Source organism: Patagioenas fasciata, chromosome 29 (assembly GCF_037038585.1).
Source record: "Patagioenas fasciata isolate bPatFas1 chromosome 29, bPatFas1.hap1, whole genome shotgun sequence".
Lineage (NCBI taxonomy): Eukaryota > Metazoa > Chordata > Aves > Columbiformes > Columbidae > Patagioenas > Patagioenas fasciata.
Window position 1 is genome coordinate 4,431,660 of NC_092548.1, and position 17,625 is coordinate 4,449,284.

Sequence of the window (17,625 nt, forward strand, 5' to 3'; positions counted from 1 at the left end):
TTCCTTTTGCTGCCATTTCAGGATCTATAGGCATGCCTGAGATTTGCATGGCTTGGACTACTGAATGTATTAACTGAACAAAGCACGGGGTCATACGTGGCAGAAACAGTAAACCCAGAAATGCACATACTATCATGAAGCCTATTTTCTTCTACCAGGCTCCCCCAAATAAGTTACCCCACCAATGGCTAGTAAGTATAGAATTCCATTTCTGTACTGGTACATGTGCAACGCGTTTTATCTCCTCTGCTATTTTCATTATGGCTTCCCCATCGTTATCTCTTTCCAAACAACACTCCGAAGTATTCAGTTTCCCACAGACGCCCCCCTCTCTTCAGCTAAAAGCCAATCTCACGCTCCCTGATTTTGGTACACTGCAGCTCTGGTCTGAGACAATTGTCTCGCTATGAGATTCGGTGCCTCAGCCGTCTGGCTGCTTATTATTTCAACCACTGCTTGCAACCGAATCATTTGGTTTAGCATATATATAGGGGTACGGGATCCCCAGTTTCCATCTTGGGCCCATGTGGCTGGATCATAGTATTCAGATATTCTTTGTGCAGGCCATTCACCATCTTTCCAAGTTTGCATTCCTCCTATGGGGCATTTATTAAACTCCTCTCTGTTTCAAGTTTTGTCTTGCACTCCCCCTCCATCTGAATAGCCCCACTCACCACCTTGTGTAAAACAGATGCTCTGTTCTCCCCTAGGGCAGGAGGCAGAGCCTACAGCGAGTCCACCTTTCTCTAGGTTAGTTGCTACCCATAATTTCTGCCCTTGGATTTCACACTTCTCCAATTTTGTTCTATCATAACATCCAGAATTAATACGAGTGTGATAATGTAGAACATACTGGGTTAGTCTTCCTATTCTCACACGCTCGTAGCATTTGGTACAGTGAGAGAGTGAGAGAAAATGGAATGCTATTATTGTGGAAATGTGGGATATTTACCCCGAGGACGGCAACTGTTAGAAATGACTAAAGGAGGAAAACTCAATACACTTTGGAAAATCAGAGGGGCTGAAAATATTTGTGGTGTTTCTTTTTTGTGGGGCAACTTGTTTAAATCGCAAAGGGGCATGTAATTGGTAAAGTAGGAGGTAATGAGGTCTAGTTTTTAGTAAAAACAGAAGCTACCCTATCCCTTCTAAATTCTACCCTAAAAAGATCTAAAACTGAAGAAAGAGTTGTAATAAATGGGGTAGCAGGGAGGAAGGAGAGACAATTATGAATAAATTCCTATCTGTGATAATAAGAATTAAAAGTGTGTGGGGAAGGAATATATTAGTGGAAGATTCCCCAGCTTATTTATTAGAGACAAACGTTTTACAGGCTCTGGGTGTGGAAGCACAGTTACTGCCTGGGGGGGTGATAAGGAGAAAATTTGAGAGCTATTCTATTACCTGGAAGTTTGTGTTGGTTTTGGCCAGGGTGGAGTTAATGTTCTTTGTGGTACCTAGTATGGGACTATGTTTTTTGATTCGTGCTAAAACCAGTGTTGATAATACAGAGATGTTTTTGGTACTGTTGAGCAATGCTTGCACAGGGTGGCCTGCTCTGCCTCCCACACTGCTCCACCAGCAAGTGGGCTGGGGGGAAGCGACAGCCAGTGGCACACTTATCTAAGCTCTTAGAGCCAGTGTCTTGAGTGTGTGCAAACTGCAGCAGTCACCGCTCTTCTGGTGAAAGAAAGCAGGCAATTAAACCCTGCTGCTTTCCTGAGGAGAGATGACAATGGGCTGCACCTCCTCATAGATGGGACTTCAGGGATAATTCAGGGGAAAAGACACAATGGGTGTGCCATCGTTGAAGGTGTGAGTGGTGAAATAAGAAACGGGCAGGTTACCTAAGAACTGGTCAGCTCAAACATGCCAGCTATACGCTGTCAATCAGGCACTGCAAATGTTAGATGGAAAAGAAGGTACCATCTGTAACGGTTCTAGATATGCATTTGGGAAAATCTGGGAAGAATGGGGTCTAATTAATAGCAAAGGGAAAGAATTGGTTTGTGAAGAACCAGTTGGACAAGTGTTACATAATCTGATGTCACCAATAGAAGTGGCTGTAGTGCATGATGTCCATTGGGACATCAGAGGGGAAACTCCTTTTGTGTCAGGGGAAATTGGTTATCAGATGAAATGGCCTGAGAAGCAGCCTTAAAACCTGAAGTGATAACTGTAAGTTATCTCACGCTTGAGGTCCTGGCCTCACAGGAAATTCCAGTTTTTGATGAAAAATAAGAAGAAGTCCTCCAAGAATTAGGAGCCAGGGAACAGAGTGGGAAATGGGTACTCCCAGATGGTAGAGAAATGTTAAATAAGCAAATCATGAGGGAGGTATCAGCGATTCTACATCAGGAGAGTTATTGGGGAACACAAGCAATGTGTGACGTAATACGGGAATTTATACTATAGCCAAGCAAATTTGTGAAAGATGGGTGGTTTGTAAAAGAAGAAATAAAAAGGCACTTAAAAAGCAGCCTGCAGGAGGGCAGGGTCCAAGTTTACAACTCTCTCAAAATATTCAAGGTGATTTGCCTGTAGCTGGTGGAATTAAATACATACTAGTGTTGGTTGATCACCTTGCCAGCTGGGGAGAAGCTTTCCTCCTGAGCACTGCCGCAGCAGCAGTGGTAGCAAAAGTTTAATAACAGGTGGACCTCCACAGTTTGAAACTAAGGATTTATTTCTCAAAAACTGTATACTCGGGTTGTCTTACCTATCTTCTCTCAGGCACAAGGCCTTCTGGCACAAACTCTGCCTTTAGAGTTTGCAGCTCACAAGTTTCAGCCTGAAAACTGGGTCCTGGTCAAATCCTGGAAAGAAACGGAAGCTTCAGCCAGGTTGGGAAGGAGCATTTCAAGTTCTGCTGCTCACCGAGACAGTGGTACGACCAGCTGAGAAAGGGTGGACTCATTAGACACGGATTAAAGAGCCAATGGAACCTCCAAAGGACAATGACGAGTGGCAAGTATTGACAACTGATGACCCCCTTCGACTAAAGATACAGAGATGAAAATGAAATGAAACCTTTGGGGATTGTTAATCCTGTGTATGTAGAATTTACAAATGGGTTACTTAACAAACGTCACTGAAACTGAAGGTTCCCTAACAATTTGAGTAGATGATTGCCACATCCTTAACTGTGGGGATGTACAGAGCTAAAGAGAATGGAGTTATGAAAAGAAACGTGTCCAAGGGGCCTGAGTCTAAGGATGATTTAAATAAGTGCACAGTTTTTGTTACTGTCTCTCATTGCCCCTCCTGGTACAGTGTTATTTGGAGCACAGAGTTTAGGGGATGGACAGTGAGCAATGAACGGTTATAGAGTTGAAAAGAAAAATGACCCTATCTAAAGGACAGTCTCTCCCAGGATGTGAGTCTCTGCAGTGCAACCCTTTGCTAATTGCAAGGCAGAGAGCAGATGATTCAGTAAGTGGGGTTTATGGATCACAAATAGACATTAGTAGAAAAGATGCCCTGGGAAGGTTCAACATATATGGAGGTACAAATGCCTGGGTAGAATGGATCAAATATATGGTGCAAAGCCTAAACGAGCAATTGCTATGCCTGTGCGGCAGGAAGGCCTGTGGCCCAAGTGGTACCCTTCCCTCTGGGGTGGAGCGAAGATTGACAGGGGATGGAGTGCGTCTTAGCCTTATGCCAAGACTCTACGGCATGGAGAAATAAGTCGTGTCATACTCTCTCCCTACTGTTTCCAGCTTTGCAGGGGAAAATATCAAAATCCCCCTGGCATTTTCAGGAATAATTGGAAATCATACTGCCTGTCTCTCACGACGCGGCAGGAATGATACCAAGTTCCTAGGAACATGAGTAGGTGTGCAGAGACACGGGAAGTTGGTCCTCATATGTCCTCAAATGCTTCTTGAGTGGATCTTTGGTGGTACTGTGGGAAGATGACACTTCATTCCATTTTATCCCCCACTGGGAAGGTACCTGTGACGTCGTACAATTGGAAATTCCTTTTACCCTGGCATTTGAACACTGTGATCCATCAGGGCAACAGAAAAAGGAGTTGAGGGCTTTCCTCTGATGACAGGGTTTATTTCAATTAGATTGGGGTCCCCAGAGGAGTCCCCAAGGAACACAAAGCAAGAAGTCAAGTTAGCTGCGGGTTCTGAGTCCTTTTTGTTTTGGTAGGTAACTACAAACAAGAATGTAGACGGGATAAATAACATTTATTTATAAGTTATACTAGACAAGCAGTTAAATGAATCACCAAGCAATTAGATGCTACTAGTAGAATGGCATGGGAAAATAACATGGTCCCAGATAGGATGTTGGCAGAAAAAGGTGATATATGTCTAACCACAGCTTCAGCAGAAGAATTGGCTGAGAATTCAGGCGTAGATAGTCCACTCATGGGATTGTTAGAATCTTGGTTTGGAATATTGAGAGAAATTACTTCTTTAATCGAAGTAACAGAAGCACTGATTTCTATAGCATGCTACATCATTGCGTGTCTGCGAGGACTTGTTCAACACCTTATTGGACAGCTCTATCAAAGCAAGTGCCTTTAGGGCCACTGCCATGCTCAGATAAAATGATCCTGCTAAAAGAACAAGAAGAAAGAAAGAACAGCAAATGCATAACTCCAGAAGAAAAACGTGAAATCGTGTTGTCTAGGCTTGAAGCCACCTATACAACTGTATCATAAGAAAATGCAAAACCTCCTCCATTTCAGTCCTGCAGCTCAGCACTAGTTTTTCCTCTTCCCTCCCTTTGTCCTGCTCCCTTTGCTTTCTCCCTTTGTTCCATATCCTTCTGCACAAAACCACCGTGACTCAGCCTAAGTAGATCTGCCGCTTATTCTTTTGTAGTGCCAGCAGATTGTGGAAGTAGAGTATAAAACCCATCCTTATGGAGAGATCTTTGCATTTTAGGCTTAGTCTAAGTGTCTCAAGTAGCCGGGGTTTTTGATTGGGCCTAATCCATCAGGTCTGATGGCTTCCCTGCTCGTCTCCAGATGTATGTGGTAAAAAATACAAAGCAAGGAAACGTCCTTTGGCCCAGCCTTGCCTTATTTCCTTCTCATCCTGTTCTCTGTCCCAGCCTCTCTCACTGACCCCTCATCTGGCTGCATGTCTCTTCTTTCCTCTCTCCTTTTCTCAAACTCTCCTGCTTCCTGGCTTTTGTCTTTCCATTCCTCCATTTCAGTCCTGCAGCCCGGCACTAGATTTTCCTCTTCCCTCCCTTTGGCTTGCTCCCTTCGCTTTCTCCCTTTGTTCCATATCCTTCTTTCCGACTTGTCTCTTGGAGACTTTTGGCCACGCTGGACCCAAGTCTGGGGATGTTTTGGAAACTTTTCCGAGGCCGCGCTGCTGACAGGGGGGACAGCAGGCAGTGACAGGCCCGGGGCTGACAGGCTCCCCCTCCCCTAGGGGGCGCTCGGCTGCCACACCCAGCTGACATAGAACCTTTGTCACAATGCCCGCTACCGTGGGGAGGATGCGGGCACTCTGCGGGTGACAGGGACACAGCAGGACTTGGTGTCAGCTCAGCAAGTTCTCAGTTCCCCAAAGAAGCTGAATGAGGTGTGTTTAATACAGTAAGGTGTTACGTATTCATAATGACCCCAGGAACGCCTCTACATATTCATAACCTTTCCCGCTTCTTAAAATGAGTCCCAGGTGATCATTTCCATAGTCTCCTCCTTGACCCCTCCCTGTTGCACCTGCGCAGTGCCATCTGGTGGTCTTGAGGAGGGTCTTTGGATGAAGGCTCCTTCAGCCTCGTCACAGTGACCTCTTTACCTTTGGCTCATTATGTTGAGTGGACTGGAACCCAAGCTGCCAAGTCGATTGAAATCAGACTGGTTCCCCCCTTTTGCTGTAAATCTTCGTTATCTCGTCTTCTCAAGTTTACATCTAGGTGCTGTAAAACCTCTTACCTTGGCATTCGACGAGGTTCTGTTTTTTCTTAACATAATGGGTTAGTTAGTTAGTTAGTTCCCTCTGTCAGTTCCCCCCTTTTCGGGAAGGTTAGTAAATTCTTGTACTAACGTGATGATTCCCTATTTAACCTTTTCTCAGACCACAAGTAAGAAGGCTGCTTCGACAGGAGAAGACTTATCTTTCTCCCTCAAAGAACAAACAAATTCTCATGTTGAACAAAACATTCGTGTTGCTCTTCTGGGGCAGCTGATGACCGGGTGGCTGGTGCCCCGGCAGCAATGGCATCTGTTGGGCTGCAGCGGGAGCTCGTGCTCTTTGGCGTGGTGACCCCGCTCACTGCAGTTCCTAGCGCTTTCCTTTTGGGTTTCTTCTTCCCAGTGCGATGGCCAGGTCCAGTTTGGTGTTATCTTTTAAAATCATTAGTTTATACCCCGTTCCTTTTGCTGCCATTTCAGGATCTATAGGCATGCCTGAGATTTGCATGGCTTGGACTACTGAATGTATTAACTGAACAAAGCACGGGGTCATACGTGGCAGAAACAGTAAACCCAGAAATGCACATACTATCATGAAGCCTATTTTCTTCTACCAGGCTCCCCCAAATAAGTTACCCCACCAATGGCTAGTAAGTATAGAATTCCATTTCTGTACTGGTACATGTGCAACGCGTTTTATCTCCTCTGCTATTTTCATTATGGCTTCCCCATCGTTATCTCTTTCCAAACAACACTCCGAAGTATTCAGTTTCCCACAGACGCCCCCCTCTCTTCAGCTAAAAGCCAATCTCACGCTCCCTGATTTTGGTACACTGCAGCTCTGGTCTGAGACAATTGTCTCGCTATGAGATTCGGTGCCTCAGCCGTCTGGCTGCTTATTATTTCAACCACTGCTTGCAACCGAATAATTTGGTTTAGCATATATGTATAGGGGTACGGGATCCCCAGTTTCCATCTTGGGCCCATGTGGCTGGATCATAGTATTCAAATATTCTTTGTGCAGGCCATTCACCATCTTTCCAAGTTTGCATTCCTCCTATGGGGCATTTATTAAACTCCTCTCTGTTTCAAGTTTTGTCTTGCACTCCCCCTCCATCTGAATAGCCCCTCCTACCAGCTTGTGTAAAACAGATGCTCTGTTGTCCCCTAGGGCAGGAGGCAGAGCCTACAGCGAGTCCACCTTTCTCTAGGTTAGTTGCTACCCATAATTTCTGCCCTTGGATTTCACACTTCTCCAATTTTGTTCTATCATAACATCCAGAATTAATACGAGTGTGATAATGTAGAACATACTGGGTTAGTCTTCCTATTCTCACACGCTCGTAGCATTTGGTACAGTGAGAGAGTGAGAGAAAATGGAATGCTATTATTGTGGAAATGTGGGATATTTACCCCGAGGACGGCAACTGTTAGAAATGACTAAAGGAGGAAAACTCAATACACTTTGGAAAATCAGAGGGGCTGAAAATATTTGTGGTGTTTCTTTTTTGTGGGGCAACTTGTTTAAATCGCAAAGGGGCATGTAATTGGTAAAGTAGGAGGTAATGAGGTCTAGTTTTTAGTAAAAACAGAAGCTACCCTATCCCTTCTAAATTCTACCCTAAAAAGATCTAAAACTGAAGAAAGAGTTGTAATAAATGGGGTAGCAGGGAGGAAGGAGAGACAATTATGAATAAATTCCTATCTGTGATAATAAGAATTAAAAGTGTGTGGGGAAGGAATATATTAGTGGAAGATTCCCCAGCTTATTTATTAGAGACAAACGTTTTACAGGCTCTGGGTGTGGAAGCACAGTTACTGCCTGGGGGGGTGATAAGGAGAAAATTTGAGAGCTATTCTATTACCTGGAAGTTTGTGTTGGTTTTGGCCAGGGTGGAGTTAATGTTCTTTGTGGTACCTAGTATGGGACTATGTTTTTTGATTCGTGCTAAAACCAGTGTTGATAATACAGAGATGTTTTTGGTACTGTTGAGCAATGCTTGCACAGGGTGGCCTGCTCTGCCTCCCACACTGCTCCACCAGCAAGTGGGCTGGGGGGAAGCGACAGCCAGTGGCACACTTATCTAAGCTCTTAGAGCCAGTGTCTTGAGTGTGTGCAAACTGCAGCAGTCACCGCTCTTCTGGTGAAAGAAAGCAGGCAATTAAACCCTGCTGCTTTCCTGAGGAGAGATGACAATGGGCTGCACCTCCTCATAGATGGGACTTCAGGGATAATTCAGGGGAAAAGACACAATGGGTGTGCCATCGTTGAAGGTGTGAGTGGTGAAATAAGAAACGGGCAGGTTACCTAAGAACTGGTCAGCTCAAACATGCCAGCTATACGCTGTCAATCAGGCACTGCAAATGTTAGATGGAAAAGAAGGTACCATCTGTAACGGTTCTAGATATGCATTTGGAGTAGTGCACACCTTTGGGAAAATCTGGGAAGAATGGGGTCTAATTAATAGCAAAGGGAAAGAATTGGTTTGTGAAGAACCAGTTGGACAAGTGTTACATAATCTGATGTCACCAATAGAAGTGGCTGTAGTACATGATGTCCATTGGGACATCAGAGGGGAAACTCCTTTTGTGTCAGGGGAAATTGGTTATCAGATGAAATGGCCTGAGAAGCAGCCTTAAAACCTGAAGTGATAACTGTAAGTTATCTCACGCTTGAGGTCCTGGCCTCACAGGAAATTCCAGTTTTTGATGAAAAATAAGAAGAAGTCCTCCAAGAATTAGGAGCCAGGGAACAGAGTGGGAAATGGGTACTCCCAGATGGTAGAGAAATGTTAAATAAGCAAATCATGAGGGAGGTATCAGCGATTCTACATCAGGAGAGTTATTGGGGAACACAAGCAATGTGTGACGTAATACGGGAATTTATACTATAGCCAAGCAAATTTGTGAAAGATGGGTGGTTTGTAAAAGAAGAAATAAAAAGGCACTTAAAAAGCAGCCTGCAGGAGGGCAGGGTCCAAGTTTACAACTCTCTCAAAATATTCAAGGTGATTTGCCTGTAGCTGGTGGAATTAAATACATACTAGTGTTGGTTGATCACCTTGCCAGCTGGGGAGAAGCTTTCCTCCTGAGCACTGCCGCAGCAGCAGTGGTAGCAAAAGTTTAAGAACAGGTGGACCTCCACAGTTTGAAACTAAGGATTTATTTCTCAAAAACTGTATACTCGGGTTGTCTTACCTATCTTCTCTCAGGCACAAGGCCTTCTGGCACAAACTCTGCCTTTAGAGTTTGCAGCTCACAAGTTTCAGCCTGAAAACTGGGTCCTGGTCAAATCCTGGAAAGAAACGGAAGCTTCAGCCAGGTTGGGAAGGAGCATTTCAAGTTCTGCTGCTCACCAAGACAGTGGTACGACCAGCTGAGAAAGGGTGGACTCATTAGACACGGATTAAAGAGCCAATGGAACCTCCAAAGGACAATGACGAGTGGCAAGTATTGACAACTGATGACCCCCTTCGACTAAAGATACAGAGATGAAAATGAAATGAAACCTTTGGGGATTGTTAATCCTGTGTATGTAGAATTTACAAATGGGTTACTTAACAAACGTCACTGAAACTGAAGGTTCCCTAACAATTTGAGTAGATGATTGCCACATCCTTAACTGTGGGGATGTACAGAGCTAAAGAGAATGGAGTTATGAAAAGAAACGTGTCCAAGGGGCCTGAGTCTAAGGATGATTTAAATAAGTGCACAGTTTTTGTTACTGTCTCTCATTGCCCCTCCTGGTACAGTGTTATTTGGAGCACAGAGTTTAGGGGATGGACAGTGAGCAATGAACGGTTATAGAGTTGAAAAGAAAAATGACCCTATCTAAAGGACAGTCTCTCCCAGGATGTGAGTCTCTGCAGTGCAACCCTTTGCTAATTGCAAGGCAGAGAGCAGATGATTCAGTAAGTGGGGTTTATGGATCACAAATAGACATTAGTAGAAAAGATGCCCTGGGAAGGTTCAACATATATGGAGGTACAAATGCCTGGGTAGAATGGATCAAATATATGGTGCAAAGCCTAAACGAGCAATTGCTATGCCTGTGCGGCAGGAAGGCCTGTGGCCCAAGTGGTACCCTTCCCTCTGGGGTGGAGCGAAGATTGACAGGGGATGGAGTGCGTCTTAGCCTTATGCCAAGACTCTACGGCATGGAGAAATAAGTCGTGTCATACTCTCTCCCTACTGTTTCCAGCTTTGCAGGGAAAAATATCAAAATTCCCCTGGCATTTTCAGGAATAATTGGAAATCATACTGCCTGTCTCTCACGACGCGGCAGGAATGATACCAAGTTCCTAGGAACATGAGTAGGTGTGCAGAGACACGGGAAGTTGGTCCTCATATGTCCTCAGATGCTTCTTGAGTGGATCTTTGGTGGTACTGTGGGAAGATGACACTTCATTCCATTTTATCCCCCACTGGGAAGGTACCTGTGACGTCGTACAATTGGAAATTCCTTTTACCCTGGCATTTGAACACTGTGATCCATCAGGGCAACAGAAAAAGGAGTTGAGGGCTTTCCTCTGATGACAGGGTTTATTTCAATTAGATTGGGGTCCCCAGAGGAGTCCCCAAGGAACACAAAGCAAGAAGTCAAGTTAGCTGTGGGTTCTGAGTCCTTTTTGTTTTGGTAGGTAACTACAAACAAGAATGTAGACGGGATAAATAACATTTATTTATAAGTTATACTAGACAAGCAGTTAAATGAATCACCAAGCAATTAGATGCTACTAGTAGAATGGCATGGGAAAATAACATGGTCCCAGATAGGATGTTGGCAGAAAAAGGTGATATATGTCTAACCACAGCTTCAGCAGAAGAATTGGCTGAGAATTCAGGTGTAGATAGTCCACTCATGGGATTGTTAGAATCTTGGTTTGGAATATTGAGAGAAATTACTTCTTTAATCTCAGTAACAGAAGCACTGATTTCTATAGCATGCTACATCATTGCGTGTCTGCGAGGACTTGTTCAACACCTTATTGGACAGCTCTATCAAAGCAAGTGCCTTTAGGGCCACTGCCATGCTCAGATAAAATGATCCTGCTAAAAGAACAAGAAGAAAGAAAGAACAGCAAATGCATAACTCCAGAAGAAAAACGTGAAATCGTGTTGTCTAGGCTTGAAGCCACCTATACAACTGTATCATAAGAAAATGCAAAACCTCCTCCATTTCAGTCCTGCAGCTCAGCACTGGTTTTTCCTCTTCCCTCCCTTTGTCCTGCTCCCTTTGCTTTCTCCCTTTGTTCCATATCCTTCTGCACAAAACCACCGTGACTCAGCCTAAGTAGATCTGCCGCTTATTCTTTTGTACTGCCAGCAGATTGTGGAAGTAGAGTATAAAACCCATCCTTATGGAGAGATCTTTGCATTTTAGGCTTAGTCTAAGTGTCTCAAGTAGCCGGGGTTTTTGCTTGGGCCTAATCCATCAGATCTGATGGCTTTCCTCCTCGTCTCGAGATGAATGTGGTAGAAAATATAAAGCAAGGAAACGTCCTTTGGCGTATTTTGCCTTGCCTTATTTCCTTCTCATCCTGTTCTCTGTCCCAGCCTCTCTCACTGACCCCTCATCTGGCTGCATGTCTCTTCTTTCCTCTTTCCTTTTCTCAAACTCTCCTGCTTCCTGGCTTTTGTCTTTCCATTCCTCCATTTCAGTCCTGCAGCCCGGCACTAGATTTTCCTCTTCCCTCCCTTTGGCTTGCTCCCTTCGCTTTCTCCCTTTGTTCCATATCCTTCTTTCCGACTTGTCTCTTGGAGACTTTTGGCCACGCTGGACCCAAGTCTGCGGATGTTTTGGAAACTTTTCCGAGGCCTCGCTGCTGACAGGGGGGACAGCAGGCAGTGACAGGCCCGGGGCTGACAGGCTCCCCCTCCCCTAGGGGGCGCTCGGCTGCCACACCCAGCTGACATAGAACCTTTGTCACAATGCCCGCTACCGTGGGGAGGATGCGGGCACTCTGCGGGTGACAGGGACACAGCCGGACTTGGTGTCAGCTCAGCAAGTTCTCAGTTCCCCAAAGAAGCTGAATGAGGTGTGTTTAATACAGTAAGGTGTTACGTATTCATAATGACCCCAGGAACGCCTCTACATATCCATAACCTTTCCCGCTTCTTCTTAAAATGAGTCCCAGGTGATCATTTCCGTAGTCTCCTCCTTGACCCCTCCCTTTTGCACCTGCGCAGTGCCATCTGGTGGTCTTGAGGAGGGTCTTTGGATGAAGGCTCCTTCAGCCTCGTCACAGTGACCTCTTTACCTTTGGCTCATTATGTTGAGTGGACTGGAACCCAAGCTGCCAAGTCGATTGAAATCAGACTGGTTCCCCCCTTTTGCTGTAAATCTTCGTTATCTCGTCTTCTCAAGTTTACATCTAGGTGCTGTAAAACCTCTTACCTTGGCATTCGACGAGGTTCTGTTTTTTCTTAACATAATGGGTTAGTTAGTTAGTTAGTTCCCTCTGTCAGTTCCCCCCTTTTCGGGAAGGTTAGTAAATTCTTGTACTAACGTGATGATTCCCTATTTAACCTTTTCTCGGACCACAAGTAAGAAGGCTGCTTCGACAGGAGAAGACTTATCTTTCTCCCTCAAAGAACAAACAAATTCTCATGTTGAACAAAACATTCGTGTTGCTCTTCTGGGGCAGCTGATGACCGGGTGGCTGGTGCCCCGGCAGCAATGGCATCTGTTGGGCTGCAGCGGGAGCTCGCGCTCTTTGGCGTGGTGACCCCGCTCACTGCAGTTCCTAGCGCTTTCCTTTTGGGTTTCTTCTTCCCAGTGCGATGGCCAGGTCCAGTTTGGTGTTATCTTTTAAAATCATTAGTTTATACCCCGTTCCTTTTGCTGCCATTTCAGGATCTGTAGGCGTGCCTGAGATTTGCATGGCTTGGACTACTGAATGTATTAACCGAACAAAGCACGGGGTCATACGTGGCACAAACAGTAAACCCAGAAATGCACATACTATCATGAAGCCTATTTTCTTCCACCAGGCTCCCCCAAATAAGTTACCCCACCAATGGCTAGTAAGTATAGAATTCCATTTCTGTACTGGTACATGTGCAACGCGTTTTATCTCCTCTGCTATTTTCATTATGGCTTCCCCATCGTTATCTCTTTCCAAACAACACTCCGAAGTATTCAGTTTCCCACAGACGCCCCCCTCTCTTCAGCTAAAAGCCAATCTCACGCTCCCTGATTTTGGTACACTGCAGCTCTGGTCTGAGACAATTGTCTCGCTATGAGATTCGGTGCCTCAGCCGTCTGGTTGCTTATTATTTCAACCACTGCTTGCAACCGAATAATTTGGTTTAGCATATATATAGGGGTACGGGATCCCCAGTTTCCATCTTGGGCCCATGTGGCTGGATCATAGTATTCAGATATTCTTTGTGCAGGCCATTCACCATCTTTCCAAGTTTGCATTCCTCCTATGGGGCATTTATTAAACTCCTCTCTGTTTCAAGTTTTGTCTTGCACTCCCCCTCCATCTGAATAGCCCCTCCTACCAGCTTGTGTAAAACAGATCCTCTGTTCTCCCCTAGGGCAGGAGGCAGAGCCTACAGCGAGTCCACCTTTCTCTAGGTTAGTTGCTACCCATAATTTCTGCCCTTGGATTTCACACTTCTCCAATTTTGTTCTATCATAACATCCAGAATTAATACGAGTGTGATAATGTAGAACATACTGGGTTAGTCTTCCTATTCTCACACGCTCGTAGCACTTGGTACAGGGATTAGCCAGGCTAAGTTGGGAAGAATAAGTCACCGCTCCTGGCAAGAGGATCAGGTCCAGGTTTCCACGCTCTCTGGCCGAGCAGGTTGCAGCCGGCAGCCGAGTTCGTCGTCTTCTCGGCAGCGAGGGCCGTGTCCCCGCCTTTCCTGTTTTTGTCGTTAGCGTGGCGATTATCGTTTCCCAACTCTTGGCCTTCACTTCCTAGGAACAACAGGAGCAACACGGAATTTGATTTCTCTGTCTGCACTCTATTCTTTTCATCACTGGTGGACTCTCTGAATTCCCATTCACCCCTTCAGTAAATACCTCCCACCATTCTTGGCTATTTTTTTTCTATTCTTCCAGTGGCAACTGGAATCCTCAACCGAGCTCTGGTTTCCTGATCTTCTATTCTTAGACATTTCTTATACAATCCTGTTGGTAAGTTCCCTTTGTGGATATGCTTATACCACAGTCCATTTACAACCCCGAGTCAACTTCAATTTCAGTTTGCCCGGTTGTTGAGATACTTTCAAGGTTCTTTCTTCCGTCAGGGGTCCTTTAGCTTGAGAGACGTGTGTCCATCTTTTCTCTGCCCTCCAAACAGCTGGTTCTGTAGTTAACAAAACAAGAAAAAGGCCATGAGGAAAGAAAGGGAAAAGGGAAAAGGGGCGAGATCCTCGTGATCTCCCACTTTTATATGAAGTATTCACGTGAACAGAATGTTATTCACCATTGGTCAGTCGCTCAGTCATCAGTTTTCTCATTGCCCCCCTCGCGAGATGTCCATCCGTGCTTATCAATAAGTTTCCATTCCCTTGCTGGGTTTAACCAAAACATGTGTTGGGTTCTCCAGGAAAATGCAGTTGACATGAAGGCTTTAGCTGACAGGCAAATTCACTAAAAGAGAAACTTGTTTTTAACAAAACCAGGACATAAACGTAGCAATGGAATGAAAACTTATTGATAAGCACGGATGGACATCTCACGAGAGGGGCAACGAGAAACTGATGACCAACTGTGTATAACATTCCATTCACGTGAATACTTCATATAAAAGCGGGAGATCACGAGGATCTCGTCCCTTTTCCTTCCCTTTTGCCTTTTTCCTTCCCTTCTGCTTATGGCCGACATTAGGAGAGGACCTTGCTGGTCGTCCCTGCGAACTGAGGCCAGTGAGAGACTGAATCCAGCTCCGGTTGGCTACAGAGTCCGATCCAGGACTTTGGGTGCTGGCTCTGCAGTTGCTGAGACTTTCAAGATTGGTTTTGTATATTTGTGTTATTTTCTCTATTCTTATCAGTAGCATTAGTAAAACATCTTTAACTTTTCCAACTCTCTTCTCTCTGTCCTTCTTTCCCTCTCAATCACCTGTGCTGAGTGGGAAGGGGGGAGAGGGAGGGGCAAAAGGGGGAAGTGGGGGGGAGAGGAGGTTGACAACACATCTGCCAGGGTTTGATTGTCACCCCGCAATCTTAACCCTCGACACCAGCCTATCTCCATTTCCCTGCCCACCTCTGTGTCCAGGCCTCCTGGGCACTGGTGCCCTCTGCGAGGAAAAAGTGGGTGGCCCTGTGGCATCCCCGGGGATTTTGGGCCATGAAGGCACCCAAGAGTGGCCCTGAGCAGGCGAGCAGGTGCCACCTGCCAGCGATGCCCTGACCACTCAGGACAAGGAGCCTGGACCTTCCTGTGGTCTCAGGGGAGGCGCCCACCGCAGTGGCCCAGGAGGGAGGGGCCGCAGCTTTTGTTGGCTTTTGTTCACTTTTAAGAGAGGCCTTTGGAGGAGTCAGGTGGGAATCAGGAGCTCCCTGACGCAGGTTCCCTGTACACTGCCTTTTAGGGAGTTTCATTTGCAGACAAACGATTAAACTCCACTGCTTCATCAGATGAAGTGAAAAGATCAAATGCAGAACTTCAGAACATCACTTTGTGGAGCAGCAGTGTCTACATTCATGGCAATCTATCCAAGACAAACTTGCACTCAGAGGTGCCCCAACAATATCACTCCTGTTACACAGTTCTAGCACAAATGCCCAAGTATTTAAGGACAAGAAAAGGAATCATTTAGCTGCACAGAACTGTCTTCCAAATGTATGGAATGTATTGGTTTGGGTATTTCTTTGAAGCCCCAAGTCACAAGAAAGAAACAGCACCAAGTTTAGCAATAACGGTTTCTCAGTGGTTTTTGAGAACTTTTCCAAAAACCATTAGGCAAAAAAAAAAGCATTGAAAAACAAGAGCTGAGTGATACAATGTGAAAATGGCAAAAACCACACTCCAAACAATTGTTATTGCAAGAAACAGAAATCACACACAAGCTGTACAAACACACACGTTACCGGCTCTGGACAGACAGACGCAGACCACGGCAGCACGTTAAGCTGTGCAAACCTTGAACCCACACGATCTAAAACCAATCTGACATTATCTGTACAACACAAAGTCAGACCGGAAATATTCCGGCACATTCACAATGAAATACAATGTGTTGCTGGGCACAAACACCAATATTCACATCAGAACTGTGCAAACCACGGCATTGCTCACTTTGGATTTACAACACAGCCTATGTCTTACTGGAAAACACATTATGTTAATGTTTGGAAAGTTAATACAAGGCTACATTGTTTAGAATTCAGTGTAGTGTGGAGGGAAAACAGTGGGAACGTGTGTTTTTCGTGCTGCTTTTGATGTTCCACTCACTGGCTCCTTTCGACTTCTAGAAGAAAACATAAAGGTGATCAGAACTTCAAGTAAAACCCAACATGAAGCAGTGAAAACAGATTGTAAAGCCTGGACATCAAAACCTTATATTCTGACAGGCTAGGGAAGGTGGCAATTTATTTGTATAAACTGTTCTCTCTCGGTACGTTCAGGGCAACTAAAAAAACCCCAAGCCAAAATCACATTCCTACTTTGTCACAAATTCAGAGTTACAGATCTAGAACACAACCGTGCCAGAGGAACTCATCAGATATTTTGTCTCTGCTGCTTAAGCATCAGAAACATGAAATCTGCACTCCAGGTTTGTGTTCTTACACAGTCAGCCACCAAAACAGGAAGGCACCTTTAGCCAATCCGTACATCCCAAGTATTACAAATGGGTACCATCCACAGTACTTGAGTTTCTAGGAAACAACAGTGACAGTCCGGACACTTCAGAGTGCAAATTAGCCCTCTGACAAAGAAATAACCAAAAAGCCTTTAGAACAGCGTTTAGTCGTGGAAGCTCAAGTGCTGTGTTCAGATATCTACCATGTTAAGGGAATACCTTGCAAGTCAGATTATATACTCTGACGCAAGAGGACGAAGAAGCTATCGATCCTATAGTATGGTATAGGGACAAGGAGAAACAAAGAGTAAAGGTAAACATCTGAGTAGCTGCAGTGAAGGAGTAATGGTTTGAACTTCAGCAAGCAGAGGGAGAATCACTGACAACAAATGAATCACAGGAGACTTGCAGAACAGCCTGCAAGATGCTTTTTAGTACTAACTTCTTTTCCTTGTAGGTATCTGTTTAAACGGTACAGTAAGATCACAGATTGACCCAAAACGTACATTGTGTGACGATGAGCAGTTCAGCTCTTAACTGTGCGAATGTGGCGATGAGGTTTTGTGTGTGACAGCCGTTACTTTTCTTTCTAGCACGCCAGCTTTATTCCAGCATCCAGACTTGCGCAACTCTGCGATCGGCTGTGTCTCATCTCGGTGTGCTAAATATGGCTTTTCTTCCGTATGCACAGCGAGTACAGACCCCTGGTTTTGGGATAACAGTTGTATCACCCAGATGGACACCAATCAAAGCCTTGCCCAGCCCAGCTCGCTGGAGCAGCGGGGCGGGTGCCGATGGGGCTCCAGCCGCACTGCCCTGTTTGTCAGGAGCCCCAGCGGTGCCTCCACCCGGCTGAGCAGCGAGCGGCCCAAAGGCGCAAGGCTAAAATCGAGATATTGTCTTCAATGAATGTAATTGTGATCTGTTTGTATATTTGAGCTTGGCGTGCGGTTTGCGTGTCTGAGC